Source organism: Phyllobates terribilis, unplaced genomic scaffold (genome assembly GCF_046119375.1).
Source record: "Phyllobates terribilis strain yellow unplaced genomic scaffold, ASM4611937v1 Scaffold_123__1_contigs__length_5148117, whole genome shotgun sequence".
NCBI classification, from domain to species: Eukaryota; Metazoa; Chordata; class Amphibia; order Anura; family Dendrobatidae; genus Phyllobates; species Phyllobates terribilis.
This window is the reverse complement of record NW_027362883.1, coordinates 68,020-85,539: the sequence shown is the minus strand read 5'-3', so window position 1 is coordinate 85,539 and position 17,520 is coordinate 68,020. Positions and strand designations below refer to the sequence as shown.

Here is a 17,520-nt window from a genome sequence, read left to right as displayed (position 1 = left end):
TCACATTACATGGCAATGCAATGCACAGTTGCTGAAGTTGAACCAAAATGAGCTTGTAATCTGGCTTCTGCAACTTTGAACATGAAAAATCCAATGAGGAGAAGAAAAGCAAAGCCAAAGAGTCCATCCCAAAATCCGACAAACAAGCAAAATGAACAAAAAACATTGAATTCAATTCTTTCTGATTTTAGAAACTGCATTAAAGAAGGGGTGCACCGGTCCTGGAGATACTGCAATACCAGGTCAATGCGTGGAGTGGACAGAGCAAGCTCTTTTTCCATCTCCCTGTTCTAAAAATCCATTTAATATATGGTCCCCAGATAGGGGACGTATCAGATATTAAACTGATAAGAACAGATACTACACTTGATCTTAGCCAAAAGGCCGAGAAGCGATAACCAGAATTGGTTTCAAACTACGGAGCCACCCAAGGATCCTGAAAAGTCCATTTGTGGAGATGAGCTCCTGGACTCCCGTTAAGAAGACATGTTGTCAACCTCCAGATCCCTTACATGCCTGCACTTTTCGGCTTGCTGCTGCTGCAATCCACGCGTTTTAGATCTGCATAACTCCACCTCTTTAAACACAGCACCTTCACCCCCTGCTGTTCCCACCCGCCTCAACACCGTTGGAAGGGAGGAGAACCAATTAAGGCGGGGGGTGGGGTGGAACGAGCAGCTGTCTACCCTTAGCAGGAGGGCTCCTGATTACATACCTCTCCTGCTGCTGCTGCTGCTGGCTGTCCAGCAGCAGACTGAAGGTGGCTGCTGCTGTGCACAGGTATATAAAGGCTCAGAGCCTAATATGACACGCGCAGCCAGCGTTCCATTGCCACATTCCATCTACTGCAGGCAGGATACCTGGCTGGCTGAATGTCGCTGAGAAGCTCACAGAGACCGCCATAAGCAACAGTTTAACAGAATGCCACAGACTAATCAACCAAACTTTTTGGGTTGGGTTCTCTTTTATAGTCTGCAGGCATTAAATGAAAGAAGTCAGTGTTCCAGCAGAAGGAGACAACGTTTCAGAAAAGGCATTGTAGCAAACCAAAAAAGAAATTTTAAGCGCAGCAGAGTAACCAGCGCACATACCTGTTAGCTCAGGTGAGTTTAAAAGGCTGCTGTTGATAACAAGGGCATTTGCTAAATAGATGGTGTGTGTGCAACAATATACTGAAAGGTCAATTATATTGTGCAGCTTATCTCACCACCTGTAGTTATTTAGGTGAAAGCTCCAAAATGCTTGCCTAATATGTCTGTTTATCCAAAAGGAAGTAAAAAGGGAGAGCTAGAAAGATAGCATTGCATCACATTACATGGCAATGCAATGCACAGTTGCTGAAGTTGAACCAAAATGAGCTTGTAATCTGGCTTCTGCAACTTTGAACATGAAAAATCCAATGAGGAGAAGAAAAGCAAAGCCAAAGAGTCCATCCCAAAATCCGACAAACAAGCAAAATGAACAAAAAACATTGAATTCAATTCTTTCTGATTTTAGAAACTGCATTAAAGAAGGGGTGCACCGGTCCTGGAGATACTGCAATACCAGGTCAATGCGTGGAGTGGACAGAGCAAGCTCTTTTTCCATCTCCCTGTTCTAAAAATCCATTTAATATATGGTCCCCAGATAGGGGACGTATCAGATATTAAACTGATAAGAACAGATACTACACTTGATCTTAGCCAAAAGGCCGAGAAGCGATAACCAGAATTGGTTTCAAACTACGGAGCCACCCAAGGATCCTGAAAAGTCCATTTGTGGAGATGAGCTCCTGGACTCCCGTTAAGAAGACATGTTGTCAACCTCTAGATCCCTTACATGCCTGCACTTTTCGGCTTGCTGCTGCTGCAATCCACGCGTTTTAGATCTGCATAACTCCACCTCTTTAAACACAGCACCTTCACCCCCTGCTGTTCCCACCCGCCTCAACACCGTTGGAAGGGAGGAGAACCAATTAAGGCGGGGGGTGGGGTGGAACGAGCAGCTGTCTACCCTTAGCAGGAGGGCTCCTGATTACATACCTCTCCTGCTGCTGCTGCTGCTGGCTGTCCAGCAGCAGACTGAAGGTGGCTGCTGCTGTGCACAGGTATATAAAGGCTCAGAGCCTATTATGACACGCGCAGCCAGCGTTCCATTGCCACATTCCATCTACTGCAGGCAGGATACCTGGCTGGCTGAATGTCGCTGAGAAGCTCACAGAGACCGCCATAAGCAACAGTTTAACAGAATGCCACAGACTAATCAACCAAACTTTTTGGGTTGGGTTCTCTTTTATAGTCTGCAGGCATTAAATGAAAGAAGTCAGTGTTCCAGCAGAAGGAGACAACGTTTCAGAAAAGGCATTGTAGCAAACCAAAAAAGAAATTTTAAGCGCAGCAGAGTAACCAGCGCACATACCTGTTAGCTCAGGTGAGTTTAAAAGGCTGCTGTTGATAACAAGGGCATTTGCTAAATAGATGGTGTGTGTGCAACAATATACTGAAAGGTCAATTATATTGTGCAGCTTATCTCACCACCTGTAGTTATTTAGGTGAAAGCTCCAAAATGCTTGCCTAATATGTCTGTTTATCCAAAAGGAAGTAAAAAGGGAGAGCTAGAAAGATAGCATTGCATCACATTACATGGCAATGCAATGCACAGTTGCTGAAGTTGAACCAAAATGAGCTTGTAATCTGGCTTCTGCAACTTTGAACATGAAAAATCCAATGAGGAGAAGAAAAGCAAAGCCAAAGAGTCCATCCCAAAATCCGACAAACAAGCAAAATGAACAAAAAACATTGAATTCAATTCTTTCTGATTTTAGAAACTGCATTAAAGAAGGGGTGCACCGGTCCTGGAGATACTGCAATACCAGGTCAATGCGTGGAGTGGACAGAGCAAGCTCTTTTTCCATCTCCCTGTTCTAAAAATCCATTTAATATATGGTCCCCAGATAGGGGACGTATCAGATATTAAACTGATAAGAACAGATTTTTTTTTGATTGAAGCTGCATCCAAGGCACTGAAAAATGTGACCGAAGTCACACCAAAACAGCGTACGAGGCGAGGATTCATGTGGACCCTTCCCGGAGGAGAGGGTCCCCAATAAACCATCCCCATCCCTCCGAGCCAGAAGGCCACAGCGAGGGTCAGGGATCTCCGATGCTCTACCTAGCCGAAGCCGGAGAAGAGCCGTTTTCGTGCTCCCAGCTTCCATCTAGGCTGCCACCCTAGTGGAGCTGGAGCCTGTGTTGGTTTCTCAGCCCAAAGCTGACCGGACCTCCGACCGGGTTTATAAAAATTCCCCTTCCTAGCCCGGAGGCCAGGAATAGGGTGGGTTGCTCAGAAAGTATGATTGGCAAAGGTGCGGCGTGCTACGAAGCCAAGTCTTTCTGGGGTTCAGAGTCCCAGTAAGCTTGGACTCCCACCAGGGCGCCTACTCCTGGGGCACATTGCTCCAAAGCCCTCACACTTACCCAGCCTAGTGACTTCGATCCTGGAGGGCCATGTTTTCCATCAGATAACTCTATGAGCCACCTGGCGTACTAACAAGTGCACCAAACCAGTGTGTAATATGCATCAATTTACTAGGGCAGCCCAAGGACAAAACTGCCTTTTCAAAAGATACTACACTTGATCTTAGCCAAAAGGCCGAGAAGCGATAACCAGAATTGGTTTCAAACTACGGAGCCACCCAAGGATCCTGAAAAGTCCATTTGTGGAGATGAGCTCCTGGACTCCCGTTAAGAAGACATGTTGTCAACCTCTAGATCCCTTACATGCCTGCACTTTTCGGCTTGCTGCTGCTGCAATCCACACGTTTTAGATCTGCATAACTCCACCTCTTTAAACACAGCACCTTCACCCCCTGCTGTTCCCACCCGCCTCAACACCGTTGGAAGGGAGGAGAACCAATTAAGGCGGGGGGTGGGGTGGAACGAGCAGCTGTCTACCCTTAGCAGGAGGGCTCCTGATTACATACCTCTCCTGCTGCTGCTGCTGCTGGCTGTCCAGCAGCAGACTGAAGGTGGCTGCTGCTGTGCACAGGTATATAAAGGCTCAGAGCCTATTATGACACGCGCAGCCAGCGTTCCATTGCCACATTCCATCTACTGCAGGCAGGATACCTGGCTGGCTGAATGTCGCTAAGAAGCTCACAGAGACCGCCATAAGCAACAGTTTAACAGAATGCCACAGACTAATCAACCAAACTTTTTGGGTTGGGTTCTCTTTTATAGTCTGCAGGCATTAAATGAAAGAAGTCAGTGTTCCAGCAGAAGGAGACAACGTTTCAGAAAAGGCATTGTAGCAAACCAAAAAAGAAATTTTAAGCGCAGCAGAGTAACCAGCGCACATACCTGTTAGCTCAGGTGAGTTTAAAAGGCTGCTGTTGATAACAAGGGCATTTGCTAAATAGATGGTGTGTGTGCAACAATATACTGAAAGGTCAATTATATTGTGCAGCTTATCTCACCACCTGTAGTTATTTAGGTGAAAGCTCCAAAATGCTTGCCTAATATGTCTGTTTATCCAAAAGGAAGTAAAAAGGGAGAGCTAGAAAGATAGCATTGCATCACATTACATGGCAATGCAATGCACAGTTGCTGAAGTTGAACCAAAATGAGCTTGTAATCTGGCTTCTGCAACTTTGAACATGAAAAATCCAATGAGGAGAAGAAAAGCAAAGCCAAAGAGTCCATCCCAAAATCCGACAAACAAGCAAAATGAACAAAAAACATTGAATTCAATTCTTTCTGATTTTAGAAACTGCATTAAAGAAGGGGTGCACCGGTTCTGGAGATACTGCAATACCAGGTCAATGCGTGGAGTGGACAGAGCAAGCTCTTTTTCCATCTCCCTGTTCTAAAAATCCATTTAATATATGGTCCCCAGATAGGGGACGTATCAGATATTAAACTGATAAGAACAGATACTACACTTGATCTTAGCCAAAAGGCCGAGAAGCGATAACCAGAATTGGTTTCAAACTACGGAGCCACCCAAGGATCCTGAAAAGTCCATTTGTGGAGATGAGCTCCTGGACTCCCGTTAAGAAGACATGTTGTCAACCTCTAGATCCCTTACATGCCTGCACTTTTCGGCTTGCTGCTGCTGCAATCCACGCGTTTTAGATCTGCATAACTACACCTCTTTAAACACAGCACCTTCACCCCCTGCTGTTCCCACCCGCCTCAACACCGTTGGAAGGGAGGAGAACCAATTAAGGCGGGGGGTGGGGTGGAACGAGCAGCTGTCTACCCTTAGCAGGAGGGCTCCTGATTACATACCTCTCCTGCTGCTGCTGCTGCTGGCTGTCCAGCAGCAGACTGAAGGTGGCTTCTGCTGTGCACAGGTATATAAAGGCTCAGAGCCTATTATGACACGCGCAGCCAGCGTTCCATTGCCACATTCCATCTACTGCAGGCAGGATACCTGGCTGGCTGAATGTCGCTGAGAAGCTCACAGAGACCGCCATAAGCAACATTTTAACAGAATGCCACAGACTAATCAACCAAACTTTTTGGGTTGGGTTCTCTTTTATAGTCTGCAGGCATTAAATGAAAGAAGTCAGTGTTCCAGCAGAAGGAGACAACGTTTCAGAAAAGGCATTGTAGCAAACCAAAAAAGAAATTTTAAGCGCAGCAGAGTAACCAGCGCACATACCTGTTAGCTCAGGTGAGTTTAAAAGGCTGCTGTTGATAACAAGGGCATTTGCTAAATAGATGGTGTGTGTGCAACAATATACTGAAAGGTCAATTATATTGTGCAGCTTATCTCACCACCTGTAGTTATTTAGGTGAAAGCTCCAAAATGCTTGCCTAATAAATCTGTTTATCCAAAAGGAAGTAAAAAGGGAGAGCTAGAAAGATAGCATTGCATCACATTACATGGCAATGCAATGCACAGTTGCTGAAGTTGAACCAAAATGAGCTTGTAATCTGGCTTCTGCAACTTTGAACATGAAAAATCCAATGAGGAGAAGAAAAGCAAAGCCAAAGAGTCCATCCCAAAATCCGACAAACAAGCAAAATGAACAAAAAACATTGAATTCAATTCTTTCTGATTTTAGAAACTGCATTAAAGAAGGGGTGCACCGGTCCTGGAGATACTGCAATACCAGGTCAATGCGTGGAGTGGACAGAGCAAGCTCTTTTTCCATCTCCCTGTTCTAAAAATCCATTTAATATATGGTCCCCAGATAGGGGACGTATCAGATATTAAACTGATAAGAACAGATACTACACTTGATCTTAGCCAAAAGGCCGAGAAGCGATAACCAGAATTGGTTTCAAACTACGGAGCCACCCAAGGATCCTGAAAAGTCCATTTGTGGAGATGAGCTCCTGGACTCCCGTTAAGAAGACATGTTGTCAACCTCTAGATCCCTTACATGCCTGCACTTTTCGGCTTGCTGCTGCTGCAATCCACGCGTTTTAGATCTGCATAACTCCACCTCTTTAAACACAGCACCTTCACCCCCTGCTGTTCCCACCCGCCTCAACACCGTTGGAAGGGAGGAGAACCAATTAAGGCGGGGGGTGGGGTGGAACGAGCAGCTGTCTACCCTTAGCAGGAGGGCTCCTGATTACATACCTCTCCTGCTGCTGCTGCTGCTGGCTGTCCAGCAGCAGACTGAAGGTGGCTGCTGCTGTGCACAGGTATATAAAGGCTCAGAGCCTATTATGACACGCACAGCCAGCGTTCCATTGCCACATTCCATCTACTGCAGGCAGGATACCTGGCTGGCTGAATGTCGCTGAGAAGCTCACAGAGACCGCCATAAGCAACAGTTTAACAGAATGCCACAGACTAATCAACCAAACTTTTTGGGTTGGGTTCTCTTTTATAGTCTGCAGGCATTAAATGAAAGAAGTCAGTGTTCCAGCAGAAGGAGACAACGTTTCAGAAAAGGCATTGTAGCAAACCAAAAAAGAAATTTTAAGCGCAGCAGAGTAACCAGCGCACATACCTGTTAGCTCAGGTGAGTTTAAAAGGCTGCTGTTGATAACAAGGGCATTTGCTAAATAGATGGTGTGTGTGCAACAATATACTGAAAGGTCAATTATATTGTGCAGCTTATCTCACCACCTGTAGTTATTTAGGTGAAAGCTCCAAAATGCTTGCCTAATATGTCTGTTTATCCAAAAGGAAGTAAAAAGGGAGAGCTAGAAAGATAGCATTGCATCACATTACATGGCAATGCAATGCACAGTTGCTGAAGTTGAACCAAAATGAGCTTGTAATCTGGCTTCTGCAACTTTGAACATGAAAAATCCAATGAGGAGAAGAAAAGCAAAGCCAAAGAGTCCATCCCAAAATCCGACAAACAAGCAAAATGAACAAAAAACATTGAATTCAATTCTTTCTGATTTTAGAAACTGCATTAAAGAAGGGGTGCACCGGTCCTGGAGATACTGCAATACCAGGTCAATGCGTGGAGTGGACAGAGCAAGCTCTTTTTCCATCTCCCTGTTCTAAAAATCCATTTAATATATGGTCCCCAGATAGGGGACGTATCAGATATTAAACTGATAAGAACAGATACTACACTTGATCTTAGCCAAAAGGCCGAGAAGCGATAACCAGAATTGGTTTCAAACTACGGAGCCACCCAAGGATCCTGAAAAGTCCATTTGTGGAGATGAGCTCCTGGACTCCCGTTAAGAAGACATGTTGTCAACCTCTAGATCCCTTACATGCCTGCACTTTTCGGCTTGCTGCTGCTGCAATCCACGCGTTTTAGATCTGCATAACTCCACCTCTTTAAACACAGCACCTTCACCCCCTGCTGTTCCCACCCGCCTCAACACCGTTGGAAGGGAGGAGAACCAATTAAGGCGGGGGGTGGGGTGGAACGAGCAGCTGTCTACCCTTAGCAGGAGGGCTCCTGATTACATACCTCTCCTGCTGCTGCTGCTGCTGGCTGTCCAGCAGCAGACTGAAGGTGGCTGCTGCTGTGCACAGGTATATAAAGGCTCAGAGCCTATTATGACACGCGCAGCCAGCGTTCCATTGCCACATTCCATCTACTGCAGGCAGGATACCTGGCTGGCTGAATGTCGCTAAGAAGCTCACAGAGACCGCCATAAGCAACAGTTTAACAGAATGCCACAGACTAATCAACCAAACTTTTTGGGTTGGGTTCTCTTTTATAGTCTGCAGGCATTAAATGAAAGAAGTCAGTGTTCCAGCAGAAGGAGACAACGTTTCAGAAAAGGCATTGTAGCAAACCAAAAAAGAAATTTTAAGCGCAGCAGAGTAACCAGCGCACATACCTGTTAGCTCAGGTGAGTTTAAAAGGCTGCTGTTGATAACAAGGGCATTTGCTAAATAGATGGTGTGTGTGCAACAATATACTGAAAGGTCAATTATATTGTGCAGCTTATCTCACCACCTGTAGTTATTTAGGTGAAAGCTCCAAAATGCTTGCCTAATATGTCTGTTTATCCAAAAGGAAGTAAAAAGGGAGAGCTAGAAAGATAGCATTGCATCACATTACATGGCAATGCAATGCACAGTTGCTGAAGTTGAACCAAAATGAGCTTGTAATCTGGCTTCTGCAACTTTGAACATGAAAAATCCAATGAGGAGAAGAAAAGCAAAGCCAAAGAGTCCATCCCAAAATCCGACAAACAAGCAAAATGAACAAAAAACATTGAATTCAATTCATTCTGATTTTAGAAACTGCATTAAAGAAGGGGTGCACCGGTCCTGGAGATACTGCAATACCAGGTCAATGCGTGGAGTGGACAGAGCAAGCTCTTTTTCCATCTCCCTGTTCTAAAAATCCATTTAATATATGGTCCCCAGATAGGGGACGTATCAGATATTAAACTGATAAGAACAGATACTACACTTGATCTTAGCCAAAAGGCCGAGAAGCGATAACCAGAATTGGTTTCAAACTACGGAGCCACCCAAGGATCCTGAAAAGTCCATTTGTGGAGATGAGCTCCTGGACTCCCGTTAAGAAGACATGTTGTCAACCTCTAGATCCCTTACATGCCTGCACTTTTCGGCTTGCTGCTGCTGCAATCCACGCGTTTTAGATCTGCATAACTCCACCTCTTTAAACACAGCACCTTCACCCCCTGCTGTTCCCACCCGCCTCAACACCGTTGGAAGGGAGGAGAACCAATTAAGGCGGGGGGTGGGGTGGAACGAGCAGCTGTCTACCCTTAGCAGGAGGGCTCCTGATTACATACCTCTCCTGCTGCTGCTGCTGCTGGCTGTCCAGCAGCAGACTGAAGGTGGCTGCTGCTGTGCACAGGTATATAAAGGCTCAGAGCCTATTATGACACGCGCAGCCAGCGTTCCATTGCCACATTCCATCTACTGCAGGCAGGATACCTGGCTGGCTGAATGTCGCTGAGAAGCTCACAGAGACCGCCATAAGCAACAGTTTAACAGAATGCCACAGACTAATCAACCAAACTTTTTGGGTTGGGTTCTCTTTTATAGTCTGCAGGCATTAAATGAAAGAAGTCAGTGTTCCAGCAGAAGGAGACAACGTTTCAGAAAAGGCATTGTAGCAAACCAAAAAAGAAATTTTAAGCGCAGCAGAGTAACCAGCGCACATACCTGTTAGCTCAGGTGAGTTTAAAAGGCTGCTGTTGATAACAAGGGCATTTGCTAAATAGATGGTGTGTGTGCAACAATATACTGAAAGGTCAATTATATTGTGCAGCTTATCTCACCACCTGTAGTTATTTAGGTGAAAGCTCCAAAATGCTTGCCTAATATGTCTGTTTATCCAAAAGGAAGTAAAAAGGGAGAGCTAGAAAGATAGCATTGCATCACATTACATGGCAATGCAATGCACAGTTGCTGAAGTTGAACCAAAATGAGCTTGTAATCTGGCTTCTGCAACTTTGAACATGAAAAATCCAATGAGGAGAAGAAAAGCAAAGCCAAAGAGTCCATCCCAAAATCCGACAAACAAGCAAAATGAACAAAAAACATTGAATTCAATTCATTCTGATTTTAGAAACTGCATTAAAGAAGGGGTGCACCGGTCCTGGAGATACTGCAATACCAGGTCAATGCGTGGAGTGGACAGAGCAAGCTCTTTTTCCATCTCCCTGTTCTAAAAATCCATTTAATATATGGTCCCCAGATAGGGGACGTATCAGATATTAAACTGATAAGAACAGATACTACACTTGATCTTAGCCAAAAGGCCGAGAAGCGATAACCAGAATTGGTTTCAAACTACGGAGCCACCCAAGGATCCTGAAAAGTCCATTTGTGGAGATGAGCTCCTGGACTCCCGTTAAGAAGACATGTTGTCAACCTCTAGATCCCTTACATGCCTGCACTTTTCGGCTTGCTGCTGCTGCAATCCACGCGTTTTAGATCTGCATAACTCCACCTCTTTAAACACAGCACCTTCACCCCCTGCTGTTCCCACCCGCCTCAACACCGTTGGAAGGGAGGAGAACCAATTAAGGCGGGGGGTGGGGTGGAACGAGCAGCTGTCTACCCTTAGCAGGAGGGCTCCTGATTACATACCTCTCCTGCTGCTGCTGCTGCTGGCTGTCCAGCAGCAGACTGAAGGTGGCTGCTGCTGTGCACAGGTATATAAAGGCTCAGAGCCTATTATGACACGCGCAGCCAGCGTTCCATTGCCACATTCCATCTACTGCAGGCAGGATACCTGGCTGGCTGAATGTCGCTAAGAAGCTCACAGAGACCGCCATAAGCAACAGTTTAACAGAATGCCACAGACTAATCAACCAAACTTTTTGGGTTGGGTTCTCTTTTATAGTCTGCAGGCATTAAATGAAAGAAGTCAGTGTTCCAGCAGAAGGAGACAACGTTTCAGAAAAGGCATTGTAGCAAACCAAAAAAGAAATTTTAAGCGCAGCAGAGTAACCAGCGCACATACCTGTTAGCTCAGGTGAGTTTAAAAGGCTGCTGTTGATAACAAGGGCATTTGCTAAATAGATGGTGTGTGTGCAACAATATACTGAAAGGTCAATTATATTGTGCAGCTTATCTCACCACCTGTAGTTATTTAGGTGAAAGCTCCAAAATGCTTGCCTAATATGTCTGTTTATCCAAAAGGAAGTAAAAAGGGAGAGCTAGAAAGATAGCATTGCATCACATTACATGGCAATGCAATGCACAGTTGCTGAAGTTGAACCAAAATGAGCTTGTAATCTGGCTTCTGCAACTTTGAACATGAAAAATCCAATGAGGAGAAGAAAAGCAAAGCCAAAGAGTCCATCCCAAAATCCGACAAACAAGCAAAATGAACAAAAAACATTGAATTCAATTCATTCTGATTTTAGAAACTGCATTAAAGAAGGGGTGCACCGGTCCTGGAGATACTGCAATACCAGGTCAATGCGTGGAGTGGACAGAGCAAGCTCTTTTTCCATCTCCCTGTTCTAAAAATCCATTTAATATATGGTCCCCAGATAGGGGACGTATCAGATATTAAACTGATAAGAACAGATACTACACTTGATCTTAGCCAAAAGGCCGAGAAGCGATAACCAGAATTGGTTTCAAACTACGGAGCCACCCAAGGATCCTGAAAAGTCCATTTGTGGAGATGAGCTCCTGGACTCCCGTTAAGAAGACATGTTGTCAACCTCTAGATCCCTTACATGCCTGCACTTTTCGGCTTGCTGCTGCTGCAATCCACGCGTTTTAGATCTGCATAACTCCACCTCTTTAAACACAGCACCTTCACCCCCTGCTGTTCCCACCCGCCTCAACACCGTTGGAAGGGAGGAGAACCAATTAAGGCGGGGGGTGGGGTGGAACGAGCAGCTGTCTACCCTTAGCAGGAGGGCTCCTGATTACATACCTCTCCTGCTGCTGCTGCTGCTGGCTGTCCAGCAGCAGACTGAAGGTGGCTGCTGCTGTGCACAGGTATATAAAGGCTCAGAGCCTATTATGACACGCGCAGCCAGCGTTCCATTGCCACATTCCATCTACTGCAGGCAGGATACCTGGCTGGCTGAATGTCGCTGAGAAGCTCACAGAGACCGCCATAAGCAACAGTTTAACAGAATGCCACAGACTAATCAACCAAACTTTTTGGGTTGGGTTCTCTTTTATAGTCTGCAGGCATTAAATGAAAGAAGTCAGTGTTCCAGCAGAAGGAGACAACGTTTCAGAAAAGGCATTGTAGCAAACCAAAAAAGAAATTTTAAGCGCAGCAGAGTAACCAGCGCACATACCTGTTAGCTCAGGTGAGTTTAAAAGGCTGCTGTTGATAACAAGGGCATTTGCTAAATAGATGGTGTGTGTGCAACAATATACTGAAAGGTCAATTATATTGTGCAGCTTATCTCACCACCTGTAGTTATTTAGGTGAAAGCTCCAAAATGCTTGCCTAATATGTCTGTTTATCCAAAAGGAAGTAAAAAGGGAGAGCTAGAAAGATAGCATTGCATCACATTACATGGCAATGCAATGCACAGTTGCTGAAGTTGAACCAAAATGAGCTTGTAATCTGGCTTCTGCAACTTTGAACATGAAAAATCCAATGAGGAGAAGAAAAGCAAAGCCAAAGAGTCCATCCCAAAATCCGACAAACAAGCAAAATGAACAAAAAACATTGAATTCAATTCATTCTGATTTTAGAAACTGCATTAAAGAAGGGGTGCACCGGTCCTGGAGATACTGCAATACCAGGTCAATGCGTGGAGTGGACAGAGCAAGCTCTTTTTCCATCTCCCTGTTCTAAAAATCCATTTAATATATGGTCCCCAGATAGGGGACGTATCAGATATTAAACTGATAAGAACAGATACTACACTTGATCTTAGCCAAAAGGCCGAGAAGCGATAACCAGAATTGGTTTCAAACTACGGAGCCACCCAAGGATCCTGAAAAGTCCATTTGTGGAGATGAGCTCCTGGACTCCCGTTAAGAAGACATGTTGTCAACCTCTAGATCCCTTACATGCCTGCACTTTTCGGCTTGCTGCTGCTGCAATCCACGCGTTTTAGATCTGCATAACTCCACCTCTTTAAACACAGCACCTTCACCCCCTGCTGTTCCCACCCGCCTCAACACCGTTGGAAGGGAGGAGAACCAATTAAGGCGGGGGGTGGGGTGGAACGAGCAGCTGTCTACCCTTAGCAGGAGGGCTACTGATTACATACCTCTCCTGCTGCTGCTGCTGCTGGCTGTCCAGCAGCAGACTGAAGGTGGCTGCTGCTGTGCACAGGTATATAAAGGCTCAGAGCCTAATATGACACGCGCAGCCAGCGTTCCATTGCCACATTCCATCTACTGCAGGCAGGATACCTGGCTGGCTGAATGTCGCTGAGAAGCTCACAGAGACCGCCATAAGCAACAGTTTAACAGAATGCCACAGACTAATCAACCAAACTTTTTGGGTTGGGTTCTCTTTTATAGTCTGCAGGCATTAAATGAAAGAAGTCAGTGTTCCAGCAGAAGGAGACAACGTTTCAGAAAAGGCATTGTAGCAAACCAAAAAAGAAATTTTAAGCGCAGCAGAGTAACCAGCGCACATACCTGTTAGCTCAGGTGAGTTTAAAAGGCTGCTGTTGATAACAAGGGCATTTGCTAAATAGATGGTGTGTGTGCAACAATATACTGAAAGGTCAATTATATTGTGCAGCTTATCTCACCACCTGTAGTTATTTAGGTGAAAGCTCCAAAATGCTTGCCTAATATGTCTGTTTATCCAAAAGGAAGTAAAAAGGGAGAGCTAGAAAGATAGCATTGCATCACATTACATGGCAATGCAATGCACAGTTGCTGAAGTTGAACCAAACTGAGCTTGTAATCTGGCTTCTGCAACTTTGAACATGAAAAATCCAATGAGGAGAAGAAAAGCAAAGCCAAAGAGTCCATCCCAAAATCCGACAAACAAGCAAAATGAACAAAAAACATTGAATTCAATTCTTTCTGATTTTAGAAACTGCATTAAAGAAGGGGTGCACCGGTCCTGGAGATACTGCAATACCAGGTCAATGCGTGGAGTGGACAGAGCAAGCTCTTTTTCCATCTCCCTGTTCTAAAAATCCATTTAATATATGGTCCCCAGATAGGGGACGTATCAGATATTAAACTGATAAGAACAGATACTACACTTGATCTTAGCCAAAAGGCCGAGAAGCGATAACCAGAATTGGTTTCAAACTACGGAGCCACCCAAGGATCCTGAAAAGTCCATTTGTGGAGATGAGCTCCTGGACTCCCGTTAAGAAGACATGTTGTCAACCTCTAGATCCCTTACATGCCTGCACTTTTCGGCTTGCTGCTGCTGCAATCCACGCGTTTTAGATCTGCATAACTCCACCTCTTTAAACACAGCACCTTCACCCCCTGCTGTTCCCACCCGCCTCAACACCGTTGGAAGGGAGGAGAACCAATTAAGGCGGGGGGTGGGGTGGAATGAGCAGCTGTCTACCCTTAGCAGGAGGGCTCCTGATTACATACCTCTCCTGCTGCTGCTGCTGCTGGCTGTCCAGCAGCAGACTGAAGGTGGCTGCTGCTGTGCACAGGTATATAAAGGCTCAGAGCCTATTATGACACGCGCAGCCAGCGTTCCATTGCCACATTCCATCTACTGCAGGCAGGATACCTGGCTGGCTGAATGTCGCTGAGAAGCTCACAGAGACCGCCATAAGCAACAGTTTAACAGAATGCCACAGACTAATCAACCAAACTTTTTGGGTTGGGTTCTCTTTTATAGTCTGCAGGCATTAAATGAAAGAAGTCAGTGTTCCAGCAGAAGGAGACAACGTTTCAGAAAAGGCATTGTAGCAAACCAAAAAAGAAATTTTAAGCGCAGCAGAGTAACCAGCGCACATACCTGTTAGCTCAGGTGAGTTTTAAAGGCTGCTGTTGATAACAAGGGCATTTGCTAAATAGATGGTGTGTGTGCAACAATATACTGAAAGGTCAATTATATTGTGCAGCTTATCTCACCACCTGTAGTTATTTAGGTGAAAGCTCCAAAATGCTTGCCTAATATGTCTGTTTATCCAAAAGGAAGTAAAAAGGGAGAGCTAGAAAGATAGCATTGCATCACATTACATGGCAATGCAATGCACAGTTGCTGAAGTTGAACCAAAATGAGCTTGTAATCTGGCTTCTGCAACTTTGAACATGAAAAATCCAATGAGGAGAAGAAAAGCAAAGCCAAAGAGTCCATCCCAAAATCCGACAAACAAGCAAAATGAACAAAAAACATTGAATTCAATTCTTTCTGATTTTAGAAACTGCATTAAAGAAGGGGTGCACCGGTCCTGGAGATACTGCAATACCAGGTCAATGCGTGGAGTGGACAGAGCAAGCTCTTTTTCCATCTCCCTGTTCTAAAAATCCATTTAATATATGGTCCCCAGATAGGGGACGTATCAGATATTAAACTGATAAGAACAGATTTTTTTTTTTTTTTTTTTTCCTCAGATTAAGACCCACATTAATTTATGCATCATAGCGCATATTCACATAACGGGTTCTCAAATCATCATTCGGAAAAACAAAAACAAAATCCCAAAAAACACAACCCTGCAATTAACTGTTACTTACTGTAAGAAGTCCAATGTGAAAAGTTCCAGAGTGCCTCTGCTGCTGTCTCACCATACTTCTTTTTATCCAATAAATAGGCATAGAACAGTCTAGCAAGAAAAATCTTTCTGCATTCCATGGGGGAAAAAACAATCTTTTTAAAAATCACCAAATTCCGAACGTCCCATAAAACCTCTTTATATATGACAAAAATAATCCAGCTTGCCCGCTTCCTTTGCGAGTACTTAAAATCTTGACCTATTAAAATCCTTTCAAAATCGAAACAATGAAAACCAACTAAAGCAACAAACATACATGACAACAAGGTAAAAACTTTTTTAGCAAAAAAACAGTCCCAAAAAATATGCTGTATTGTTTCCACCTTATTGCAACCTTCCCTAGGACATAGTTCTTGAACCTTTATCCCCCGGTCATTCAAAAAAGCTCTTGTTGGCAAGCATCCATGCAACGCCATCCAGGTTACATCCTTCTGTCTGTTGCTGATTCCACGCATGAAAAAAAGCTTCCACACCTGTCCAGACTGTGCATTATTACAAAACGGCACATCACATAACATCTCCTTCTTCTTAATACCTGAGACAATCAGTTTTTTGTCCGGTCTAACCATGGAGCTTATCCCATTTTGATCATAGAAGGACCTAAGCACCACATAAAAAAACGGTATCACAAACGAAACTGGTTTTCTTAAATCCTTCTCACACCAGCTCCATTTCTGGAAAAGCCGTCCTGCTAAATATTTGCACATGTCCGCAGTCCTGTTATTGCACTGGGATAATTTATAAATGTTCAAAAAATAATGCATTCTTAAAAATAAGTCAATGTTAGGAAAATCACAACCCCCATTTTCCACAGAACACATAACCATTCCTCTTCTTAGTTTCTCCATTTTGGATCCCCAAAAAAACACAAACAGTTTCCTTGTCACTCTCTTTGTCCAAAGCACAGCAGGTGGGAAAATCAAAGCAGTGTACAGCAGAAGCGGGAGAATCACAGACTTGATTACCAGCACTTTCCCTCTCAGCGACAGGTTCCTTAGTTTCCAAAAGTTCAACTTCTGATCCATTTTGTCTTCTAGAATCTTCAGGCTGCTTTTCCCTTTCAGTTCCTTCTCAAAGATGACACCAAGAACCTCAATTCCTCCCTACTCTCCACTCCTGCCACGTTAACCTCAACCTGCCTCCCAAAGTTACAAAGCTGGCACTTTCCCCAATTCACCGCCATACCAGCCACACAACAAAAAATCCTTACGTGCAAATTCACTCTATTGAGATCCGCCTGTGAACCACAAGTAAAAACAATATCATCCATATAACTTAAAGACTTGACTGGACCCCCGGATCCCCCAGGAATAAAAACACCAGCCACACACTTGTCAACTTGCACACTTTTTAAAAGGGCCTCCACCACACAGATAAAAAGAATTGGTGACAGGGGACAACCCTGCCTAACTCCCGATAAAATATTAAAACTGGAACTCACATGCCCATTAACTAAAATCTGGCTACTGACCCCACAATAAAAACTCTTAATGACCATCAATAATTTATCCGGAACACCAAGGTGACTTAAAGCAGAGAACAAAAATCTATGTGATATTTTATCAAAGGCTTTCTCCAGGTCCACCGACTGTAACAAAAGAGCATTCTTATTCAAATTAGCCTGATAAATTAAGTCTCTTAGAAGCAGCAAATTATCTGAAATTTTCCTACCAGGCACTGCACATGCCTGATACTCCCCCACCATATCACCTATCACATCTGCCAGTCTACCAGCCACAATTTTAGAAATAATTTTGTAATCACTGTTTAACAATGTTATGGGCCTCCAATTTTTAATATCCCTCATGTCCCCTTTCTTATGAATCAGCGTAACAATCCCCCTACGCATAGAAACCGATAAAATCCCATGAGTAAAACCATATTGCACCACCCGGGAAAACTCCACACCTATAATATCCCAAAATCTAACATAAAATTCAGCAGGAAGACCATCACAGCCTGGCGTCTTGCCTTT

At 44.4% G+C, this 17,520-nt stretch overlaps 11 non-coding genes and 2 pseudogenes across 11 annotated transcripts; all 13 read right to left on the bottom strand.

Moving 5' to 3' along the window:
- Nucleotides 1–205: 205 nt before the first annotated feature.
- On the bottom strand, nt 206–396 carry LOC141201914 (U2 spliceosomal RNA). Its single transcript, XR_012273203.1, has one exon. It is a non-coding gene; the product is annotated as a U2 spliceosomal RNA (small nuclear RNA).
- A 1,115-nt stretch (nt 397–1,511) lies between these two features.
- On the bottom strand, nt 1,512–1,702 carry LOC141201903 (U2 spliceosomal RNA). The gene has a single exon (XR_012273192.1). It is a non-coding gene; the product is annotated as a U2 spliceosomal RNA (small nuclear RNA).
- Nucleotides 1,703–2,817: 1,115 nt separating this feature from the next.
- Nucleotides 2,818–3,002, bottom strand: LOC141202491 (U2 spliceosomal RNA). Its single transcript, XR_012273763.1, has one exon. It is a non-coding gene; the product is annotated as a U2 spliceosomal RNA (small nuclear RNA).
- Nucleotides 3,003–3,526: 524 nt separating this feature from the next.
- LOC141202680 (U2 spliceosomal RNA) lies at nt 3,527–3,642 on the bottom strand (annotated as a pseudogene).
- Nucleotides 3,643–4,757: 1,115 nt separating this feature from the next.
- Nucleotides 4,758–4,948, bottom strand: LOC141202360 (U2 spliceosomal RNA). Its single transcript, XR_012273635.1, has one exon. It is a non-coding gene; the product is annotated as a U2 spliceosomal RNA (small nuclear RNA).
- A 1,115-nt stretch (nt 4,949–6,063) lies between these two features.
- On the bottom strand, nt 6,064–6,254 carry LOC141201890 (U2 spliceosomal RNA). Its single transcript, XR_012273181.1, has one exon. It is a non-coding gene; the product is annotated as a U2 spliceosomal RNA (small nuclear RNA).
- Nucleotides 6,255–7,369: 1,115 nt separating this feature from the next.
- LOC141201878 (U2 spliceosomal RNA) lies at nt 7,370–7,560 on the bottom strand. Its single transcript, XR_012273170.1, has one exon. It is a non-coding gene; the product is annotated as a U2 spliceosomal RNA (small nuclear RNA).
- Nucleotides 7,561–8,675: 1,115 nt separating this feature from the next.
- Nucleotides 8,676–8,866, bottom strand: LOC141201867 (U2 spliceosomal RNA). The gene has a single exon (XR_012273159.1). It is a non-coding gene; the product is annotated as a U2 spliceosomal RNA (small nuclear RNA).
- Nucleotides 8,867–9,981: 1,115 nt separating this feature from the next.
- Nucleotides 9,982–10,172, bottom strand: LOC141201855 (U2 spliceosomal RNA). Its single transcript, XR_012273148.1, has one exon. It is a non-coding gene; the product is annotated as a U2 spliceosomal RNA (small nuclear RNA).
- Nucleotides 10,173–11,287: 1,115 nt separating this feature from the next.
- LOC141201844 (U2 spliceosomal RNA) lies at nt 11,288–11,478 on the bottom strand. Its single transcript, XR_012273137.1, has one exon. It is a non-coding gene; the product is annotated as a U2 spliceosomal RNA (small nuclear RNA).
- A 1,115-nt stretch (nt 11,479–12,593) lies between these two features.
- On the bottom strand, nt 12,594–12,784 carry LOC141201831 (U2 spliceosomal RNA). Its single transcript, XR_012273125.1, has one exon. It is a non-coding gene; the product is annotated as a U2 spliceosomal RNA (small nuclear RNA).
- A 1,115-nt stretch (nt 12,785–13,899) lies between these two features.
- LOC141201819 (U2 spliceosomal RNA) lies at nt 13,900–14,090 on the bottom strand. The gene has a single exon (XR_012273114.1). It is a non-coding gene; the product is annotated as a U2 spliceosomal RNA (small nuclear RNA).
- Nucleotides 14,091–15,205: 1,115 nt separating this feature from the next.
- On the bottom strand, nt 15,206–15,406 carry LOC141202633 (U2 spliceosomal RNA; annotated as a pseudogene).
- Nucleotides 15,407–17,520: the final 2,114 nt, after the last annotated feature.